General features: G+C 45.4%; 1 protein-coding gene and 2 long non-coding RNA genes across 8 annotated transcripts in view; 2 read left to right on the forward strand and 1 right to left on the reverse strand.

The window, feature by feature from the left end:
* Positions 1–23,470, forward strand: part of LOC129867509 (nuclear receptor subfamily 5 group A member 2-like) — a 46,924-nt gene that overhangs the window by 22,405 nt on the left and 1,049 nt on the right. The window lies entirely within an intron of this gene.
* LOC129867512 (uncharacterized) lies at positions 280–674 on the forward strand. Its single transcript, XR_008761635.1, has 2 exons — positions 280–341; positions 373–674. It is a non-coding gene; the product is annotated as an uncharacterized LOC129867512 (long non-coding RNA).
* On the reverse strand, positions 281–7,660 carry LOC129867510 (uncharacterized). 6 transcript variants are annotated; one of them, XR_008761630.1, is made up of 10 exons: positions 7,623–7,660; positions 7,468–7,560; positions 7,406–7,436; positions 6,879–7,374; positions 6,755–6,785; positions 6,166–6,692; positions 1,402–1,587; positions 1,030–1,091; positions 565–595; positions 281–347 (listed from the first exon to the last, which is right to left on the reverse strand). It is a non-coding gene; the product is annotated as an uncharacterized LOC129867510 (long non-coding RNA). The 6 variants fall into 6 exon arrangements; XR_008761632.1 differs by lacking the exon at positions 7,623–7,660 and having other exon boundaries at positions 6,910–7,374; positions 7,406–7,483; XR_008761633.1 differs by lacking the exons at positions 6,755–6,785; positions 7,623–7,660 and having other exon boundaries at positions 6,166–6,475; positions 6,538–6,568; positions 6,786–7,374; positions 7,406–7,483.

Here is a 23,470-nt window from a genome sequence, read left to right on the forward strand (position 1 = left end):
GTTTACCTTCAGCCTAATGCCCTGATATATGGTTTACCTTCAGCCTAATGCCCTGATATATGGTTTACCTTCAGCCTAATGCCCTGATAGATGGTTTACCTTCAGCCTAATGCCCTGATAGATGGTTTACCTTCAGCCTAATGCCCTGATAGATGGTTTACCTTCAGCCTAATGCCCTGATATATGGTTTACCTTCAGCCTAATGCCCTGATAGATGGTTTACCTTCAGCCTAATGCCCTGATAGATAGTTTACCTTCAGCCTAATGCCCTGATAGATAGTTTACCTTCAGCCTAATGCCCTGATAGATGGTTTACCTTCAGCCTAATGCCCTGATAGATGGTTTACCTTCAGCCTAATGCCCTGATAGAAGGTTTACCTTCAGCCTAATGCCCTGATAGATAGTTTACCTTCAGCCTAATGCCCTGATAGATAGTTTACCTTTAGCCTAATGCCCTGATAGATGGTTTACCTTTAGCCTAATGCCCTGATAGATAGTTTACCTTCAGCCTAATGCCCTGATAGATAGTTTACCTTCAGCCTAATGCCCTGATAGATAGTTTACCTTCAGCCTAATGCCCTAAAACATGGTTTACCTTCAGCCTAATGCCCTGATAGATGGTTTACCTTCAGCCTAATGCCCTGATAGATGGTTTACCTTCAGCCTAATGCCCTGATAGATGGTTTAACTTCAGCCTAATGCCCTGATAGATGGTTTACCTTCAGCCTAATGCCCTGATAGATGGTATACCTTCAGCCTAATGCCCTGATAGATGGTTTACCTTTGGACTAATGCCCTGATATATGGTTTACCTTTAGCCTAATGCCCTGATAGATGGTTTACCTTCAGCCTAATGCCCTGATAGATGGTTTACCTTCAGCCTAATGCCCTGATAGATGGTTTACCTTCAGCCTAATGCCCTGATAGATGGTTTACCTTCAGCCCAATGCCCTGATAGATGGTTTACCTTCAGCCTAATGCCCTGATAGATGGTTTACCTTCAGCCTAATGCCCTGATAGATAGTTTACCTTCAGCCTAATGCCCTGATAGATGGTTTACCTTCAGCCTAATGCCCTAAAACATGGTTTACCTTCAGCCTAATGCCCTGATAGATGGTTTACCTTCAGCCTAATGTACTGATAGATGGTTTACCTTTAGCCTAATGCCCTGATAGATGGTTTACCTTCAGCCTAATGTACTGATAGATGGTTTACCTTTAGCCTAATGCCCTGATAGATGGTTTACCTTTAGCCTAATGCCCTGATAGATGGTTTACCTTCAGCCTAATGCCCTGATAGATAGTTTACCTTTAGCCTAATGCACTGATAGATGGTTTACCTTCAGCCTAATGCCCTGATAGATGGTTTACCTTCAGCCTAATGCCCTGATAGATGGTTTACCTTCAGCCTAATGCCCTGATAGATAGTTTACCTTCAGCCTAATGCCCTGATAGATGGTTTACCTTCAGCCTAATGGCCTGATAGATGGTTTACCTTCAGCCTAATGCCCTGATAGATGGTTTACCTTCAGCCTAATGCCCTGATATATGGTTTACCTTCAGCCTAATGCCCTGATATATGGTTTACCTTCAGCCTAATGCACTGATAGATGGTTTACCTTCAGCCTAATGCCCTGATAGATGGTTTACCTTCAGCCTAATGCCCTGATAGATGGTTTACCTTCAGCCTAATTTATTTTATTTATTTAAAAAAAAAATGTCACCTTTATTTAACCAGGTAGGCTAGTTGAGAACAAGTTCTCATTTGCAACTGCGACCTGGCCAAGATAAAGCATAGCAGTGTGAACAGACAACAACACAGAGTTACACATGGAGTAAACAATAAACAAGTCAATAACATGGTAGAAAAAAAAGAATCTATATACAATGTGTGCAAAAGGCATGAGGTAGGCAATAAATCGAATAATTACAATTTAGTAGATTAACACTGGAGTGATAAATCATCAGATGATCATGTGCAAGAAGAGATACTGGTGTGCAAAAGAGCAGAAAAGTAAATAAATAAAAGCAGTATTGGGTGAGGTAGGTAAATTGGGTAGGTAGTTTACAGATGGACTATGTACAGCTGCAGCGATCGGTTAGCTGCTCGGATAGCAGATTTTTAAAGTTGTTGAGGAAGATAAAAGTTTCCAACTTCAGAGATTTTTGCAATTCGTTCCAGTCGCAGGCAGCAGAGAACTGGAAGGAAAGGCGTCCAAATGAGGTTTTGGCTTTAGGGATGATCAGTGAGATACACCTGCTGGAGCGCGTGCTACGGGTGGGTGTAGACATCGTGACCAGTGAACTGAGATAATGCGGCACTTTGCCTAGCATAGCCTTGTAGATGACCTGGAGCCAGTGGGTCTGACGACGAACATGTAGCGAGGGCCAGCCGACTAGAGCATACAGGTCGCAGTGGTGGGTCGTATAAGGTGCTTTAGTAACAAAACGGATGGCACTGTGATAAACTGCATCCAGTTTGCTGAGTAGAGTATTGGAAGCTATTTTGTAGATGACATCGCCGAAGTCGAGGATCGGTAGGATAGTCAGTTTTACTAGGGTAAGTTTGGCGGCGTGAGTGAAGGAGGCTTTGTTCCGGAATAGAAAGCCGACTCTAGATTTGATTTTGGATTGGAGATGTTTGATATGAGTCTGGAAGGAGAGTTTGTAGTCTAGCCAGACACCTAGGTACTTACAGATGTCCACATATTCTAGGTCGGAACCGTCCAGGGTGGTGATGCTAGTCGGGCGTGCGGGTGCAGGCAGCTAACGGTTGAAAAGCATGCATTTTGGTTTTACTAGCGTTTAAGAGCAGTTGGAGGCCACGGAAGGAGTGTTGTATGGCATTGAAGCTCGTTTGGATGTTAGATAGCACAGTGTCCAGGGAAGGCCCGGAAGTATACAGAATGGTGTCGTCTGCGTAGAGGTGGATCAGGGAATCGCCCGCAGCAAGAGCAACATCATTGATGTATACAGAGAAAAGAGTCGGCCCGAGAATTGAACCCTGTGGTACCCCCATAGAGACTGCCAGAGGACCGGACAACATGCCCTCCGATTTGACACACTGAACTCTGTCTGCAAAGTAGTTGGTGAACCAGGCAAGGCAGTCATTAGAAAAACCGAGGCTATTGAGTCTGCCGATAAGAATATGGTGATTGACAGAGTCGAAAGCCTTGGCCAGGTCGATGAAGACGGCTGCACAGTAATGTCTTTTATCGATGGCGGTTATGATATCGTTTAGTACCTTGAGCGTGGCTGAGGTGCACCCGTGACCGGCTCGGAAACCGGATTGTACAGCGGAGAAGGTACGGTGGGATTCGAGATGGTCAGTGATCTGTTTGTTGACTTGGCTTTCGAAGACCTTAGCTAGGCAGGGCAGGATGGATATAGGTCTGTAACAGTTTGGGTCCAGGGTGTCTCCCCCTTTGAAGAGGGGGATGACAGCGGCTGCTTTCCAATCCTTGGGGATCTCAGATGATACGAAGGAGAGGTTGAACAGGCTGGTAATAGGGGGTGCGACAATGGCGGCGGACAGTTTCAGAAATAGGGGGTCCAGATTGTCAAGCCCAGCTGATTTGTATGGGTCCAGGTTTTCCAGCTCTTTCAGAACATCTGCTATCTGGATATGGGTAAAGGAGAAGCTGGGGAGGCTTGGGCGAGTAGCAGCGGGGGGGGGCGGGGCTGTTGGCCAAGGTTGGAGTCGCCAGGTGGAAGGCATGGCCAGCCATTGAGAAATGTTTGTTGAAGTTTTCGATTATCACGGACTTATCAGTGGTGACCGTGTTATCTAGCCTCAGTGCAGTGGGCAGCTGGGAGGAGGTGCTCTTGTTTTCCATGGACGTTACAGTATCCCAGAACTTTTTGGAGTTAGAGCTACAGGATGCAAATTTCTGCTTGAAAAAGCTGGCCTTTGCTTTCCTGACTGACTGCGTGTATTGGTTCCTGACTTCCCTGAACAGTTGCATATCGCGTGGGCTCTTCGATGCTATTGCAGTTCGCCACAGGATGTTTTTGTGCTGGTCGAGGGCAGTCAGGTCTGGAGTGAACCAAGGGCTATATCTGTTCTTGGTTCTGCATTTTTTGAACGGAGCATGCTTGTCTAATATGGTGAGGAAGTAACTTTTAAAGAATGACCAGGCATCCTCAACTGACGGGATGAGGTCAATATCCTTCCAGGGTACCCGGGCCAGGTCGATTAGAAAGGCCTGCTCGCAGAAGTGTTTTAGGGAGCGTTTGACAGTGATGAGGGGTGGTCGTTTGACCGCGGACCCGTAGCGGATACAGGCAATGAGGCAGTGATCGCTGAGATCTTGATTGAAGACAGCAGAGGTGTATTTGGAGGGCAAGTTGGTCAGGAAAATGTCTATTAGGGTGCCCATGTTTACGGATTTAGGGTTGTACCTGGTGGGTTCCTTGATGATTTGTGTGAGATTGAGGGCATCTAGCTTAGATTGTAGGACTGCCGGGGTGTTAAGCATATCCCAGTTTAGGTCACCTAACAGAACAAACTCTGAAGCTAGATGGGGAGCGATCAATTCACAGATGGTGTCCAGGGCACAGCTGGGAGCTGAGGGGGGTCGGTAGCAGGCGACAACAGTGAGAGACTTATTTCTGGAGAGATTAATTTTTAAAATTAGAAGTTCGAACTGTTTGGGCATAGACTTGGAAAGTATGACAGAACTTTGCAGGCTATCTCTGCAGTAGATTGCAACTCCTCCCCCTTTGGCAGTTCTATCTTGACGGAAAGTGTTATAGTTGGGTATGGAAATCTCAGAGTTTTTGGTGGCCTTCCTAAGCCAGGATTCAGACACGGCAAGGACATCAGGGTTGGCAGAGTGTGCTAAAGCGGTGAGTAAGGCAAACTTAGGGAGGAGGCTTCTGATGTTGACATGCATGAGGCCAAGGCTTTTTCGATCACAGAAGTCAACAAATGAGGGTGACTGGGGACATGCAGGGCCTGGGTTTACCTCCACATCACCCGAGGAACAGAGGAGTAGTAGGATGAGGGTGCGGCTAAAGGCTATCAAAACTGGTCGCCTAGAGCGTTGGGGACAAGGAATAAAAGGAGCAGATTTATGGGCGTGGTAGAATAGATTCTGGGCATAATGTGCAGACCAGGGTATGGTGGGGCACGGGTACAGCGGAGGCAAGCCCAGGCACTGGGTGATGATAAGAGAGGTTGTATCTCTGGACATGCTGGTCTCAATGGGTGAGGTCACCGCATGTGTGGGGGGTGGGACAAAGGAGGTATCAGAGGTACGGAGAGTGGAACTACGGGGTCCATTGCAAACCAAAATAATGATAACTAGCCTGAACAACAGTATGCAAGGCATATTGATATTTGAGAGAGACATACAATAAGACATAAAGTGATTGCAGGTCATGATTGGGAGAGCTAGCTAAAACAACAGGTGAGATAACAGCAGCTAGTCAGCTAACACAGCAACAGAAGGTAAAAATGGCGACGACTGGGCAGAGAGGGTCGGATTAACTACACACAGATCCTGAGTTAAGGCACAGAGCCGACAGATAAAACACAAATAAACAGAATGGAGTACCATGAATTAATGGACAGTCAAGCAGGCATCAGCTATGTAGCCAAGTGATCATAGTGTCCAGGGGGCAGCCGTAGATGGAGCAGTGAGGCCTCCACTAAGCTAGCACGCGTTTAAAGTTAGTAGCCCGGGGGGGGTGGTCTGCTCAGACGGAGGGGGTCTGCTCAGACGGAGGCCGGTTGAGGGCACCGGTTGAGGGCACGTCTGCAGACCAGACGTGGTCGTGTCGACAGAGAATCCAAGCCGGATAGCGATGGCGAAAGAGAGGCTGTGAATTGTAGAATTGTGTTTGCTAACTGGTGCTAGCTTCCTGGCTGCGCTAGCTGCAAGATAAGCTAGCAGTTAGCAGACCGGGGCAGGCAAGTTAGCCTTTGGGGGACGTCGCGATGGGGGGGGGGAGTCTGTTTTTGCCTCTTCGTGCGGTGACGTCGATAGACCAGTCGTGGAATTAGTAGGGTTCCAGGTAGCTCTAGGTAGCTAACAGGCCTAGTAGGTTAATGCCCTGATAGATGGTTTACCTTTAGCCTAATGCCCTAAAACATGGTTTACCTTTAGCCTAATGCCCTAAAACATGGTTTACCTTTAGCCTAATGCCCTAAAACATGGTTTACCTTTAGCCTAATGCCCTGATAGATAGTTTACCTTCAGCCTAATGCCCTGATAGATGGTTTACCTTTAGCCTAATGCCCTAAAACATGGTTTACCTTTAGCCTAATGCCCTAAAACATGGTTTACCTTTAGCCTAATGCCCTGATAGATGGTTTACCTTCAGCCTAATGCCCTAAAACATGGTTTACCTTTAGCCTAATGCCCTAAAACATGGTTTACCTTTAGCCTAATGCCCTGATAGATAGTTTACCTTCAGCCTAATGCCCTGATAGATGGTTTACCTTTAGCCTAATGCCCTAAAACATGGTTTACCTTTAGCCTAATGCCCTGATAGATAGTTTACCTTCAGCCTAATGCCCTGATAGATGGTTTACCTTCAGCCTAATGCCCTAAAACATGGTTTACCTTCAGCCTAATGCCCTGATAGATGGTTTACTTTCAGCCTAATGCCCTGATAGATGGTTTACCTTCAGCCTAATGCCCCGATAGATAGTTTACCTTCAGCCTAATGCCCTGATATATGGTTTACCTTCAGCCTATTGCCCTGATAGATGGTTTACCTTTAGCCTAATGCCCTAAAACATGGTTTACCTTTAGCCTAATGCCCTGATATATGGTTTACCTTTAGCCTAATGCCCTAAAACATGGTTTACCTTCAGCCTAATGCCCTGATAGATGGTTTACCTTTAGCCTAATGCCCTAAAACATGGTTTACCTTCAGCCTAATGCCCTGATAGATGGTTTACCTTCAGCCTAATGCCCTGATAGATAGTTTACCTTCAGCCTAATGCCCTGATAGATGGTTTACCTTTAGCCTAATGCCCTAAAACATGGTTTACCTTCAGCCTAATGCCCTGATATATGGTTTACCTTCAGCCTAATGCCCTGATAGATGGTTTACATTCAGCCTAATGCCCTGATAGATGGTTTACCTTCAGCCTAATGCCCTGATATATAGTTTACCTTCAGCCTAATGCCCTGATAGATGGTTTACCTTCAGCCTAATGCCCTGATAGATGGTTTACCTTCAGCCTAATGCCCTGATAGATGGTTTACCTTCAGCCTAATGCCCTGATAGATGGTTTACCTTCAGCCTAATGCCCTAAAACAAGGTTTACCTTCAGCCTAATGCCCTGATAGATAGTTTACCTTCAGCCTAATGCCCTAAAACATGGTTTACCTTTAGCCTAATGCCCTAAAACATGGTTTACCTTCAGCCTAATGCCCTGATAGATAGTTTACCTTCAGCCTAATGCCCTAAAACATGGTTTACCTTCAGCCTAATGCCCTGATAGATGGTTTACCTTCAGCCTAATGCCCTGATAGATGGTTTACCTTCAGCCTAATGCCCTAAAACATGGTTTACCTTCAGCCTAATGCCCTGATAGATGGTTTACCTTCAGCCTAATGCCCTGATAGATGGTTTACCTTTGGACTAATGCCCTGATATATAGTTTACCTTTGGACTAATGTGCGGTCAGGGTTCATGATCTGATTTCAGAGTCACTTTTCCTGAGTGTGAATGGGGGATGCACAGATTCCAATGTTCTTTTCCCTTGAAATGGTGCATTGGCACTGGTATTAGCACTGATGAGTGTTAAAATGGGTGTTAATATTAATGAGTATTTAAATGAGTGTTAACAGTAGAGTGTTAAGATGAGTGTTAACATTTAATGAGTGTTAAAATGTCCCAAACATAATAAGAATTTGGATCATTGACTTTGTTTCTACGTGGGAAGTGTTTGTTCTTGTTTGATTGCCCAACGCTATAATAAAATGCTACTGTAATCCAAGAACCTGGTAAACTGTCTGATTCTAGTACCAACAGTAGAAACTGGTAAACTGTCTGTTCCAGGTACCAACAGTAGAACCTGGTAAACTGTCTGTTCCTAATACCAACAGTAGAACCTGGTAAACTGTCTGTTCCTAATACCAACAGTAGAACCTGGTAAACTGTCTGATTCTAGTACCAACAGTAGAACCTGGTAAACTGTCTGATTCTAGTACCAACAGTAGAACCTGGTAAACTGTCTGATTCTAGTACCAACAGTAGAACCTGGTAAACTGCCTGTTCCAGGTACCAACAGTAGAACCTGGTAAACTGTCTGTTCCAGGTACCAACAGTAGAACCTGGTAAAATGTCTGATTCTAGTACCAACAGTAGAACCTGGTAAACTGTCTGATTCTAGTACCAACAGTAGAACCTGGTAAACTGTCTGATTCTAGTACCAACAGTAGAACCTGGTAAACTGTCTGTTCCAGGTACCAACAGTAGAACCTGGTAAACTGTCTGTTCCAGGTACCAACAGTAGAACATGGTAAACTGTCTGATTCTAGTACCAACAGTAGAACATGGTAAACTTTCTGATTCTAATACCAACAGTAGAACCTGGTAAATTGTCTGTTGCAGGTACCCACAGTAGAACCTGGTAAACTGTCTGTTCAAGGTACCAACAGTAGAACCTGGTAAACTGTCTGTTCCAGGTACCAAAAGTAGAACCTGGTAAACTGTCTGTTCCAGGTACCAACAGTAGAACCTAGTAAACTGTCTGATTCTAGTACCAACAGCAGAACCTGGTAAACTGTCTGATTCTAGTACCAACAGTAGAACCTGGTAAACTGTCTGATTCTAGTACCAACAGTAGAACCTGGTAAACTGTCTGTTCCAGGTACCAACAGTAGAACCTGGTAAACTGTATGTTCCAGGTACCAACAGTAGAACCTGGTAAACTGTCTGTTCCAGGTACCAACAGTAGAACCTGGTAAACTGTCTGTTCCAGGTACCAACAGTAGAACCTGGTAAACTGTATGTTCCAGGTACCAACAGTAGAACCTAGGTAAACTGTCTGTTCCAGGTACCAACAGTAGAACCTGGTAAACTGTCTGTTCCAGGTACCAACAATAGAATCTGGTAAACTGTCTGTTCCAGGTACCAACAGTAGAACCTGGTAAACTGTCTGATTCTAGTACCAACAGTAGAACCTGGTAAACTGTCTGTTCCAGGTACCAACAGTAGAACCTGGTAAACTGTCTGAGTCTAGTACCAACAGTAGAACCTGGTAAACTGTCTGATTCTAGTACCAACAGTAGAACCTGGTAAACTGTCTGTTCCAGGGAGCAACAGTAGAACCTGGTAAACTGTCTGATTCTAGTACCAACAGTAGAACCTGGTAAACTGTCTATTACGGGTACCAACAGTAGAACATGGTAAACTGTCTGTTCCAGGGAGCAACAGTAGAACCTGGTAAACTGTCTGATTCTAGTACCAACAGTAGAACATGGTAAACTGTCTGATTCTAGTACCAACAGTAGAACCTGGTAAACTGTCTGATTCTAGTACCAACAGCAGAACCTGGTAAACTGTCTGATTCTAGTACCAACAGTAGAACCTGGTAAACTGTCTGATTCTAGTACCAACAGTAGAACCTGGTAAACTGTCTGTTCCAGGTACCAACAGTAGAACCTGGTAAACTGTCTGTTCCAGGTACCAACAGTAGAACCTGGTAAACTGTCTGTTCTAGGTACCAACAGTAGAACCTGGTAAACTGTCTGTTCCAGGTACCAACAGTAGAACCTGGTAAACTGTCTGATTCTAGTACCAACAGTAGAACCTGGTAAACTGTCTGTTCCAGGGAGCAACAGTAGAACCTGGTAAACTGTCTGTTCCAGGTACCAACAGTAGAACCTGGTAAACTTTCTGATTCTAATACCAACAGTAGAACCTGGTAAACTGTCTGTTCCAGGGAGCAACAGTAGAACCTGGTAAACTGTCTGTTCCATGGAGCAACAGTAGAACCTGGTAAACTGTCTGATTCTAGTACCAACAGTAGAACCTGGTAAACTGTCTGTTCCATGGAGCAACAGTAGAACCTGGTAAACTTTCTGTTCCAGGTACCAACAGTGAACCTGGTAAACTGTCTGTTCCAGGTACTAACAGTAGAATCTGGTAAACTGTCTGATTCTAATACCAACAGTAGAACCTGGTAAACTGTCTGTTCCAGGTACCAACAGTAGAACCTAGTAAACTGTCTGATTCTAGTACCAACAGCAGAACCTGGTAAACTGTCTGATTCTAGTACCAACAGTCGAACCTGGTAAACTGTCTGATTCTAGGACCAACAGTAGAACCTGGTAAACTGTCTGTTCCAGGTACCAACAGTAGAACCTGGTAAACTGTATGTTCAGGTACCAACAGTAGAACCTGGTAAACTGTCTGTTCCAGGTACCAACAGTAGAACCTGGTAAACTGTCTGTTCCAGGTACCAACAGTAGAACCTGGTAAACTGTCTGATTCAAGTACCAACAGTAGAACATGGTAAACTTTCTGATTCTAATACCAACAGTAGAACCTGGTAAATTGTCTGTTGCAGGTACCAACAGTAGAACCTGGTAAACTGTCTGTTCAAGGTACCAACAGTAGAACCTGGTAAACTGTCTGTTCCAGGTACCAAAAGTAGAACCTGGTAAACTGTCTGTTCCAGGTACCAACAGTAGAACATGGTAAACTGTCTGATTCTAATACCAACAGTAGAACCTGGTAAACTGTCTGTTCCAGGTACCAACAGTATAACCTAGTAAACTGTCTGATTCTAGTACCAACAGCAGAACCTGGTAAACTGTCTGATTCTAGTACCAACAGTAGAACCTGGTAAACTGTCTGTTCCAGGTACCAACAGTAGAACCTGGTAAACTGTATGTTCCAGGTACCAACAGTAGAACCTGGTAAACTGTCTGTTCCAGGTACCAACAGTAGAACCTGGTAAACTGTCTGTTCCAGGTACCAACAGTAGAACCTGGTAAACTGTATGTTCCAGGTACCAACAGTAGAACCTAGGTAAACTGTCTGTTCCAGGTACCAACAGTAGAACCTGGTAAACTGTCTGTTCCAGGTACCAGCAATAGAACCTGGTAAACTGTCTGTTCCAGGTACCAACAGTAGAACCTGGTAAACTGTCTGATTCTAGTACCAACAGTAGAACCTGGTAAACTGTCTGTTCCAGGTACCAACAGTAGAACCTGGTAAACTGTCTGATTCTAGTACCAACAGTAGAACCTGGTAAACTGTCTCAGTCTAGTACCAACAGTAGAACCTGGTAAACTGTCTGATTCTAGTACCAACAGTAGAACCTGGTAAACTGTTTGTTCCAGGGAGCAACAGTAGAACCTGGTAAACTGTCTGATTCTAGTACCAACAGTAGAACCTGGTAAACTGTCTGTTACGGGTACCAACAGTAGAACATGGTAAACTGTCTGATTCTAGTACCAACAGTAGAACCTGGTAAACTGTCTGATTCTAGTACCAACAGCAGAACCTGGTAAACTGTCTGATTCTAGTACCAACAGTGGAACCTGGTAAACTGTCTGATTCTAGTACCAACAGTAGAACCTGGTAAACTGTCTGTTCCAGGTACCAACAGTAGAACCTGGTAAACTGTCTGTTCCAGGTACCAACAGTAGAACCTGGTAAACTGTCTGTTCCAGGGAGCAACAGTAGAACCTGGTAAACTGGCTGTTCCAGGTACCAACAGTAGAACCTGGTAAACTGTCTGATTCTAATACCAACAGTAGAACCTGGTAAACTGTCTGTTCCAGGTACCAACAGTAGAACCTGGTAAACTGTCTGTTCCAGGTACCAACAGTAGAACCTGGTAAACTGTCTGTTCCAGGGAGCAACAGTAGAACCTGGTAAACTGTCTGTTCCAGGTACCAACAGTAGAACCTGGTAAACTGTCTGATTCTAATACCAACAGTAGAACCTGGTAAACTGTCTGTTCCATGGAGCAACAGTAGAACCTGGTAAACTGTCTGTTCCAGGGACCAACAGTAGAACCTGGTAAACTGTCTGTTCCAGGTACCAACAGTAGAACATGGTAAACTGTCTGATTCTAATACCAACAGTAGAACCTGGTAAACTGTCTGTTCCAGGTACCAACAGTATAACCTAGTAAACTGTCTGATTCTAGTACCAACAGCAGAACCTGGTAAACTGTCTGATTCTAGTACCAACAGTAGAACCTGGTAAACTGTCTGATTCTAGTACCAACAGTAGAACCTGGTAAACTGTCTGTTCCAGGTACCAACAGTAGAACCTGGTAAACTGTATGTTCCAGGTACCAACAGTAGAACCTGGTAAACTGTCTGTTCCAGGTACCAACAGTAGAACCTGGTAAACTGTCTGTTCCAGGTACCAACAGTAGAACCTGGTAAACTGTATGTTCCAGGTACCAACAGTAGAACCTAGGTAAACTGTCTGTTCCAGGTACCAACAGTAGAACCTGGTAAACTGTCTGTTCCAGGTACCAACAATAGAACCTGGTAAACTGTCTGTTCCAGGTACCAACAGTAGAACCTGGTAAACTGTCTGATTCTAGTACCAACAGTAGAACCTGGTAAACTGTCTGTTCCAGGTACCAACAGTAGAACCTGGTAAACTGTCTGATTCTAGTACCAACAGTAGAACCTGGTAAACTGTCTGATTCTAGTACCAACAGTAGAACCTGGTAAACTGTCTGATTCTAGTACCAACAGTAGAACCTGGTAAACTGTTTGTTCCAGGGAGCAACAGTAGAACCTGGTAAACTGTCTGATTCTAGTACCAACAGTAGAACCTGGTAAACTGTCTGTTACGGGTACCAACAGTAGAACATGGTAAACTGTCTGATTCTAGTACCAACAGTAGAACCTGGTAAACTGTCTGATTCTAATACCAACAGCAGAACCTGGTAAACTGTCTGATTCTAGTACCAACAGTGGAACCTGGTAAACTGTCTGATTCTAGTACCAACAGTGGAACCTGGTAAACTGTCTGATTCTAGTACCAACAGTAGAACCTGGTAAACTGTCTGTTCCAGGTACCAACAGTAGAACCTGGTAAACTGTCTGTTCCAGGTACCAACAGTAGAACCTGGTAAACTGTCTGTTCCAGGGAGCAACAGTAGAACCTGGTAAACTGGCTGTTCCAGGTACCAACAGTAGAACCTGGTAAACTGTCTGATTCTAATACCAACAGTAGAACCTGGTAAACTGTCTGTTCCAGGTACCAACAGTAGAACCTGGTAAACTGTCTGTTCCAGGTACCAACAGTAGAACCTGGTAAACTGTCTGTTCCAGGGAGCAACAGTAGAACCTGGTAAACTGTCTGTTCCAGGTACCAACAGTAGAACCTGGTAAACTGTCTGATTCTAATACCAACAGTAGAACCTGGTAAACTGTCTGTTCCATGGAGCAACAGTAGAACCTGGTAAACTGTCTGTTCCAGGGACCAACAGTAGAACCTGGTAAACTGTCTGTTCCAGGTACCAACAGTAGAACATGGTAAACTGTCTGATTCTAATACCAACAGTAGAACCTGGTAAACTGTCTGTTCCAGGTACCAACAGTATAACCTAGTAAACTGTCTGATTCTAGTACCAACAGCAGAACCTGGTAAACTGTCTGATTCTAGTACCAACAGTAGAACCTGGTAAACTGTCTGATTCTAGTACCAACAGTAGAACCTGGTAAACTGTCTGTTCCAGGTACCAACAGTAGAACCTGGTAAACTGTATGTTCCAGGTACCAACAGTAGAACCTGGTAAACTGTCTGTTCCAGGTACCAACAGTAGAACCTGGTAAACTGTCTGTTCCAGGTACCAACAGTAGAACCTGGTAAACTGTATGTTCCAGGTACCAACAGTAGAACCTAGGTAAACTGTCTGTTCCAGGTACCAACAGTAGAACCTGGTAAACTGTCTGTTCCAGGTACCAACAATAGAACCTGGTAAACTGTCTGTTCCAGGTACCAACAGTAGAACCTGGTAAACTGTCTGATTCTAGTACCAACAGTAGAACCTGGTAAACTGTCTGTTCCAGGTACCAACAGTAGAACCTGGTAAACTGTCTGATTCTAGTACCAACAGTAGAACCTGGTAAACTGTCTGATTCTAGTACCAACAGTAGAACCTGGTAAACTGTCTGATTCTAGTACCAACAGTAGAACCTGGTAAACTGTTTGTTCCAGGGAGCAACAGTAGAACCTGGTAAACTGTCTGATTCTAGTACCAACAGTAGAACCTGGTAAACTGTCTGTTACGGGTACCAACAGTAGAACATGGTAAACTGTCTGATTCTAGTACCAACAGTAGAACCTGGTAAACTGTCTGATTCTAGTACCAACAGTAGAACCTGGTAAACTGTCTGTTCCAGGTACCAACAGTAGAACCTGGTAAACTGTCTGTTCCAGGTACCAACAGTAGAACCTGGTAAACTGTCTGTTCCAGGGAGCAACAGTAGAACCTGGTAAACTGGCTGTTCCAGGTACCAACAGTAGAACCTGGTAAACTGTCTGATTCTAATACCAACAGTAGAACCTGGTAAACTGTCTGTTCCAGGTACCAACAGTAGAACCTGGTAAACTGTCTGTTCCAGGTACCAACAGTAGAACCTGGTAAACTGTCTGTTCCAGGGAGCAACAGTAGAACCTGGTAAACTGTCTGTTCCAGGTACCAACAGTAGAACCTGGTAAACTGTCTGATTCTAATACCAACAGTAGAACCTGGTAAACTGTCTGTTCCATGGAGCAACAGTAGAACCTGGTAAACTGTCTGTTCCAGGGACCAACAGTAGAACCTGGTAAACTGTCTGATTCTAGTACCAACAGTAGAACCTGGTAAACTGTCTGTTCCAGGGAGCAACAGTAGAACCTGGTAAACTTTCTGTTCCAGGTACCAACAGTGAACCTGGTAAACTGTCTGTTCCAGGTACTAACAGTAGAATCTGGTAAACTGTCTGATTCTAATACCAACAGTAGAACCTGGTAAACTGTCTGTTTTAGGGAGCAACAGTAGAACCTGGTAAACTGTCTGTTCCAGGTACCAACAGTGAACCTGGTAAACTGTCTGTTCCAGGAACCAACAGTAGAACCTGGTAAACTGTCTGATTCTAGTACCAACAGTAGAACCTGGTAAACTGTCTGTTCCAGGTACCAACAGTAGAACCTGGTAAACTGTCTGTTCCAGGTACCAACAGTAGAACCTGGTAAACTGTCTGTTCCAGGTACCAACAGTAGAACCTGGTAAACTCTGTTCCAGGTACCAACAATAGTAGCATGCAATATTAGGACAGTCATAGCACACTACAGTGCATGTTAGATCGGATCCTAATAATTCCCCACAGATAAAGATAATTTTCTGTGTGTTTGATCCTATACCCCAGTCCTATACCCCAGGTATATACCAAAGCACCAGTCTTATTACCCCAGCCCCAGTCTTATACTGCAGCCCCAGTCCTGTACCCCAGCCCCAGTCTTATTACCCCAGCCCCAGTCTTATACCACAGCCCCAGTCCTATACCCCAGCCCGAGTCTTATACCCCAGGTATATACCTCAGCCCCAGTCTTATTACGCCAGCCCCAGTCCTATACCCCAGTCCCAGTCCTTTAACCCAGCCCCTGTCTTATACCCCAGCCCCAGTCCTATACCCCAGCCCCAGTCCTATACCCCAGCCCCAGTCCTATACTCCAGTCCCAGTCTTATACCCCAGCTGCTGTCTTATACCCCAGATATATACCAAAGCCCCAGTCTTATTACCCCAGCCCCAGTCCTATACCCCAGCCCCAGTCCTATACTCCAGCCCCAGCCCCAGTCCTATACCCCAGCGCCAGTCCTATACCCCAGCGCCAGTCCTTTACCCCAGTGCCAGTCCTATACCCCAGCCCCTGTCCTATACCCCAGCCCCAGTCCTATACCCCAGCCCCAGTCCTATACTCCAGTCCCAGTCTTATACCCCAGCTCCTGTCTTATACCCCAGGTGTATACCAAAGCCCCAGTCTTATTAACCCAGCCCCAGTCTTATACCCCAGCCCCAGTCCTATACCCCAGCCCCAGTCCTATACCCCAGCCCCGTCCTATACTCCAGCTCCAGTCCTATACCCCAGCCCCAGTCCTATACCCCAGCCCCAGTCCTATACTCCAGCTCCAGTCCTACACCCCAGCCCCAGTCCTATACCCCAGCCCCAGTTATATACTCCAGTCCCAGTCCTATACCCCAGCCCCAGTCCTATACCCTAACCCCAGTCCTATACCCTAACCCCAGTCCTATACCCTAGCGCCAGTCCTTTACCCCAGTCCTAATCCTATACTCCAGCCCCAGTCCTATACCCCAGCCCCAGTCCTGTACCCCAGCCCCAGTCCTATACCCCAGCCCCAGCCCCAGTCCTATACCCCAGCCCCAGTCCTATACCCCAGTCCCAGTCCTATACCCCAGGTATATACCCCAGCCCCGTCCTATACTCCAGCTCCAGTCCTATACCCCAGCCCCAGTCCTATACCCCAGCCCCAGTCCTATACTCCAGCTCCAGTCCTACACGCCAGCCCCAGTCCTATACCCCAGCCCCAGTTATATACTCCAGTCCCAGTCCTATACCCCAGCCCCAGTCCTATACCCTAACCCCAGTCCTATACCCTAACCCCAGTCCTATACCCTAGCGCCAGTCCTTTACCTCAGTCCCAATCCTATACTCCAGCCCCAGTCCTATACCCCAGCCCCAGTCCTGTACCCCAGCCCCAGTCCTATACCCCAGCCCCAGTCCTATACCCCAGTCCCAGTCCTATACCCCAGGTATATACCCCAGCCCCAGTCCTATACCGCAGCCCCAGTCCTATACCCCAGCCCCAGTCCTATACCCCAGTCCCAGTCCTATACCCCAGGTATATACCCCACCCCCAGTCCTATACTCCAGACCCAGTCCTATACCCCAGGTATATACCCCAGCCCCAGTCCTATACCCCAGTCCCAGTCCTATACCCCAGGTATATACCCCACCCCCAGTCCTATACTCCAGACCCAGTCCTATACCCCAGGTATATACCCCAGCCCCAGTCCTATACCCCAACCCCAGTCCTATACCCCAGTATTAAACCCCAACCCCCAGGTCTAACCCACAGCTAAGGCCCCATGCCTGTACCCCAGGTCCGTATATATCCGTATGACACGCATGTAAACAACCTTGTTTAAATTAACACAAGTAGGGTGAAAGAGAAGGGAAAAAAACTGCTATCAGTATCTATGATGTGAGTTCCAGGTTCAGACCTAATTGTCTTTTCCCCTCAAAAAGCCCCAGTATCTATGATATGAGTTCCAGGTTCAGACCTGATTGTGTTTTCCCCTCAAAAAGCCCCAGTATCTATGATATGAGTTCCAGGTTCAGACCTGATTGTGTTTTCCCCCCAAAAAGCCCCAGTATCTATGATATGAGTTCCAGGTTCAGACCTAGTAGTGTTTTCCCCCAAAAAGCCCCAGTATTCATCATGTGAGTTCCAGGTTCAGACCTAATTGTGTTTTCCCCTCAAAAAGCCCCAGTATCTATGATACGAGTTCCAGGTTCAGACCTAGTTGTGTTTTCCACAAAAAGCCCCAGTATTCATCATGTGAGTTCCAGGTTCAGACCTAGTAGTGTTTTCCCCAAAAAGCCCCAGTATTCATCATGTGAGTTCCAGGTTCAGACCTAGTTGTGTTTTCCCCAAAAAGCCCCAGTATTCATCATGTGAGTTCCAGGTTCAGACCTAGTTGTGTTTTCCCCCCAAAAAGCCCCAGTATTCATCATGTGAGTTCCAGGTTCAGACCTAGTTGTGTTTTCCCCAAAAAGCCCCAGTATTCATCATGTGAGTTTCAGGTTCAGACGTAATTGTGTTTTCCCCAAAAAGGTCTGACTATTAGTTTTCAGGTCATTAATTACCCAGTTGCTCTGTCATTAATAGTTCAAGTCACTACAATAACAAATCACAGATACACAGGAGCCTTGTTCCAAATCGTACCAGTTTTCCCTTCATACAAAACCAGCTTGGTCAGAAACAATGTACAATATAAGGAATATGGTGCCAGCCCTGGTCAAAAACAATGTACCTCATAGGGAATATGGTGCCAGCCCTGGTCAAAAACAATCCACGATACAGGGAATATGGTGCCAGCCCTGGTCAAAAACAATGCATGATATAGGGAATATGGTGCCAGCCCTGGTCATAAACAATGCACGATACAGGGAATATGTTGCCAGCCCTGGTCAAAAACAATGCATGATATAGGGAATATGGTGCCAGCCTTGGTCAAAAACAATGTACCTCATAGGGAATATGGTGCCAGCCCTGGTCAAAAACAATGTACCTCATAGGGAATATGGTGCCAGCCCTGGTCAAAAACAATGCACGATACAGGGAATATGGTGCCAGCCCTGGTCAAAAACAATGCACGATACAGGGAATATGGTGCCAGCCCTGGTCAAAAACAATGTACTATATAGGGAATAGGGTGCCAGCCCTGGTCAAAAACAATGTACTACATAGGGAATAGGGTGCCAGCCCTGGTCAAAAACAATGTACTACATAGGGAATAGGGTGCCATATAAAACACAGGCATTTTTTTATGATACAGTTTTTTCAAAGGCCATGTTAATTGCTGGGATGAAGTGGCGGGCTTGACCACCTCCAGCATGTTGGGGTGTCGGTGGTCTGTGGTGGCTGACAAGGACGCGCGTGCGCGCGCGTCCTTGTCAGCGTGTGTGTGTGTGTGTGTGTGTGTGTGTGTGTGTGTGTGTGTGTGTGTGTGTGTGTGTGTGTGTGTGTGTTTAGGTGTGTTAGTGTGTAGGTGTGTCTGTGTGTAGGTGTCTGTGTGTCCGTGTGTAGGTGTCTGTGTGTCAGTGTGTAGGTGTCTGTGTGTCAGTGTCTGTGTGTCTGTGTGTCTGTGTGTAGGTGTCTGTTTGTCTGTGTGTCTGTGTGTAGGTGTCTGTGTGTCAGTGTGTCAGTGTGTCAGTGTCTGTGTGTCTGGGTGTCTGGGTGTCTGGGTGTCTGTGTGTAGGTGTCTGTGTGTCTGTTAGTAGGTGTCTGTGTGTCTGTGTGTCTGTTAGTAGGTGTCTGTGTGTCTGTGTGTAGGTGTCTGTGTGTCAGTGTGTAGGTGTCTGTGTGTCTGTGTGTCAGTGTGTAGGTGTCTGTGTTTATGTGTGTCTGTGTGTCAGTGTGTCAGTGTGTAGGTGTTTGTGTGTAGGTGTATGTCAGTGTGTAGGTGTGTCTGTGTTTCTGTGTGTCTGTGTGTAGGTGTCTGTGTGTCTGTGTTTCTGTGTGTCAGTGTGTATGTGTGTCTTTGTGTAGGTGTGTCTGTGTGTAGGTGTATGTGTGTCTGTGTGTAGGTGTATGTGTGTCTGTGTGTCAGTGTGTAAGTGGCTGTGTGTCTGTGTGTCTGTGTGTAGGCGTGTCTGTTTGTAGGTGTCTGTGTGTTGGTGTCTGTGTGTCAGTGTGTCGGTGTGTAGGTGTATGTGTGTCTCTGTGTCTGTGTGTAGGTGTGTTAGTGTGTAGGTGTGTCTGTGTGTAGTTGTGTCTGTGTGTAGGTGTGTCTGTGTGTAGGTGTCTGTGTGTCTGTGTGTCTGTGTGTCTGTGTGTAGGTGTCTGTGTGTCTGTGTGTAGGTGTCTGTGTGTCAGTGTTTAGGTGTCTGTATGTCTGTGTGTAGGTGTATGTGTGTCTGTGTGTCAGTGTGTAAGTGGCTGTGTGTCTGTGTGTCTGTGTGTAGGCGTGTCTGTTTGTAGGTGTCTGTGTGTAGGTGTCTGTGTGTCTCTGTGTCTCTGTGTCTGTGTGTAGGTGTGTTAGTGTGTAGGTGTGTCTGTGTGTAGGTGTGTCTGTGTGTAGGTGTCTGTGTGTCTGGGTGTCTGTGTGTCTGTGTGTCTGTGTGTAGGTGTCTGTGTGTCTGTGTGTAGGTGTCTGTGTGTCAGTGTTTAGGTGTCTGTGTGTCAGTGTGTAGGTGTCTGTGTGTCAGTGTGTAGGTGTCTGTGTGTCTGTGTGTAGGTGTCTGTGTGTCAGTGTGTAGGTGTCTGTGTGTCAGTGTGTAGGTGTTTGTGTGTCAGTGTGTAGATGTCTGTGTGTCTGTGTGTCAGTGTGTCAGTGTGTAGGTGTCTGTGTTTATGTGTGTCTGTGTGTCTGTGTCAGTGTGTAGGTGTCTGTGTTTATGTGTGTCTGTGTGTCAGTGTGTAGGTGTCTGTGTGTAGGTGTGTCTGTGTGTAGGTGTCTGTGTGTCTGTGTGTAGGTGTATGTGTGTCTGTGTGTCAGTGTGTAAGTGGCTGTGTGTCAGTGGGAAGATGTCTGTGTTTCTGTGTATCAGTGTGTAGGTGTGTCAGTGTGTCTGTGTGTCTAAGTGTCTGTGTGTAGGTGTCTGTGTGTCAGTGTGTAGGTGTCTGTGTGTCTGTGTGTCTGTGTTTCTGTGTTTCTGTGTGTAGGTGTGTCTGTGTGTCTGTGTGTCTGTGTGTAGGGGTGTCTGTTTGTAGGTGTGTCTGTGTTTCTGTGTGTAGGTGTATAGGTGTGTATGTGTGTCTGTGTGTCTGTGTGTCTGTGTGTAGGTGTCTGTGTGTAGTTGTATGTGTGTCAGTGTGTAGGTGTCTGTGTTTCTGTGTGTCAGTGTTTCTGTGTGTCAGTGTGTAGGTGTGTCTGTGTGTAGGTGTCTGTGTATAGGTGTCTGTGTGTGTAGGTGTGTCTGTGTAGGCTTATGTGTGTCTGTTGTTCTGTGTTTCTGTGTGTCAGTATGTAGGAGTGTCTTTGTGTAGGTGTGTCTGTGTATAGGTGGCTGTGTGTGTAGTTGTGTCTGTGTAGGTGTATGTGTGTCTGTTGTTCTGTGTTTCTGTGTGTCAGTGTGTAGGTGTGTCTTTGTGTAGGTGTCTGTGTGTCTGTGTGTAGTTGTCTGTGTGTAGGTGTATGTGTGTCTGTGTGTCAGTGTGTAGGTGGCTGTGTGTCTGTGTTTCTGTGTTTCTGTGTGTCTGTGATTCTGTGTATGTGTGTCAGTGTGTAGGTGTGTCTGTGAGTAGATGTCTGTGTGTAGCTGTCTGTGTATAGGTGTCTGTGTGTGTAGGTGTGTCTGTGTAGGTGTCTGTGTGTCTGTGATTCTGTGTTTCTGTGTGTCAGTGTGTAGGTTTGTCTGTGTATAGGTGTGTCTGTGTGTAGGTGTGTCTGTGTGTAGGTGTGTCTGTGTGTCCGTGTGTCTGTGTGTCCGTGTGTCTGTGTGTCTGTGTGTCAGTGTGTCTGTGTGTAGCTGTGTATGTGTGTAGTTGTGTCTGTGTGTCAGTGTGTCAGTGTGTAGGTGTGTCTGTGTGTAGGTGTGTCAGTTTGTCAGTGTGTCTGTGTGTATGTGTGTCTGTGTGTCTGTGTGTAGGTGTGTAGGTGTGTCAGTGTGTCTGTGTGTTGGTGTGTCAGTGTGTAGGTGTCTGTGTGTAGGTGTGTCTGTGTGTAGGTGTCTGTGTGTCAGTGCGTCAGTGTGTCATTGTCTGTGTGTCTGTGTGTAGGTGTCTGTGTGTCAGTCTGTCAGTCTGTAGGTGTCTGTGTGTCTATGTGTGGGTGTGTCTGTGTGTCAGTGTGTAGGTGTCTGTGTGTCTGTGTGTCAGTGTGTATATGTGCGCGTGTGTGTGTGTGTGTGTGTGTGTGTGTGTGTGTGTGTGTGTGTGTGTGTGTGTGTGTGTGTGTGTGTGTGTGTGTGTGTGTGTGTGTGTGTGTGTGTGTGTGTGTGTGTGTGTGTGTGTGTGTGTCTGTGTGTCAGTGTGTATGTTTGTGTGTGGTGGCTGACAGGGACACGTGTGTGTGTGTCTGTGTGTCAGTGTGTATGTGTGTGTGTGTTTGTGTGTGTCTGTGTGTCAGTTTGTATGTTTGTGTGTGGTTGCTGACATGTGTGTGTGTGTGTGTGTGTGTTTCTGTGTGTGTAAGTTTGTGTACTAGGCTTCTGTTTGTCATTGTGTGTGTGTGTGTGTAGGTGTCTGTGTGTGTCTAGGTGTCTGTGTGTGTGTGTGTGTGTGTGTGTGTGTGTGTGTGTGTGTGTGTGTGTGTGTGTGTGTGTCTGTGTTTCGGTGTATCTGTGTGAAGTTGTCTGTGTGTAGTTGTCTGTGTGTAGTTGTCTGTGTATCTGTGTGTAGTTGTCTGTGTGTCAGTGTGTAGATGTGTTAGTGTGTAGGTGTGTGTGTGTGTGTGTGTGTGCGTGCATGTATGTGTGTATGTGTATTTGTGTGTATGTGTTTGTGTGTGCGGGGTAAATAATTTTCAGTGTTAACACTTTTTGAATGTTGATTTTGACCTCACTGCTCATTTTAACTAACAACATTCTTAGAGAAATGACTACTTACCTTGTTGTCTGCTACGTATTGGTATTACATAGGTTCATAAAAGTTACTTCTTTCAGATCAATGATTAACTAGCGTTTTACGACCTGTCGAGTGACAAAACGTGCCATGCTTGTAAAAGCTGCCATGTTATTACAAGGCTGTATTTTCCTGCTCTGAGGCATCCGAGTTCTCGGAGTGCAAAGGTCAACAGTTTAATTGTCATTGATGTAATCTGTTTTCTTCAGATGCGAGTTAAAAGGTGAACTGTGTTCTCTCTATGATTAATCAATGCAAATAGTTTGTTTTTTGGGTTCCGTGTCGAGAACACAGAGAACCAGTGGTGGAAAAAGGAGCCAACTGTCAAACTTGAATAAAAGTAAAGATGCCTTAAAAGAAAATGACTCAAGTAAAAGTGAAAGTCACCCAGTAAAATACTACTTGAGTTAAAAAACGAAAAGTATTTGGTTTGAAATATATTTTTATGTATCACAAGTAAATGTAAAATGTTAAAATATATATAAGTATCAAAAGTATAAATAATTTCAAATTCCTTAGTACTTTAAAGTAGTTTTACTTAATTACTTTACACCACTGCATGGTAGTCATGAATGAGGTCATATGTCTCAAACTCCTGGCCCATGAGCTGCCTATTTGCACTCAGAGAACTCGGTTTGGAAACTACTGGCTTAACTAGAATGCCACGGTGTTTATGAATTGCTCATTTATTTTCCTCTCCTCCCCCCTGCAAATCATCCCCAGAGAATGTGTTCCTAGTCAGTTTACTAGACAATAATGTGTTCCTAGTCAGTTTACTAGACAATAATGTGTTCCTAGTCAGTTTACTAGACGATAATGTGTCCTAGTCAGTTTACTAGACAATAATGTGTTCCTAGTCAGTTTACTAGACAATAATGTGTTCCTAGTCAGTTTACTAGACAATAATGTGTTCCTAGTCAGTTTACTAGACGATAATGTGTCCTAGTCAATTTACTAGATGATAATGTGTCCTAGTCAGTTTACTAGACGATAATGTGTCCTAGTCAATTTACTAGATGATAATGTGTCCAGGTCAGTTTACTAGACGATAATGTGTCCTAGTCAATTTACTAGATGATAATGTGTCCTAGTCAATTTACAAGACGATAATGTGGTTTTACTCAGTTTACTCGATGTGATGATGTCACTAACATTCTCCGGTCTTTCCTCTCCT

Source organism: Salvelinus fontinalis, chromosome 12, assembly GCF_029448725.1.
Source record: "Salvelinus fontinalis isolate EN_2023a chromosome 12, ASM2944872v1, whole genome shotgun sequence".
Lineage (NCBI taxonomy): Eukaryota > Metazoa > Chordata > Actinopteri > Salmoniformes > Salmonidae > Salvelinus > Salvelinus fontinalis.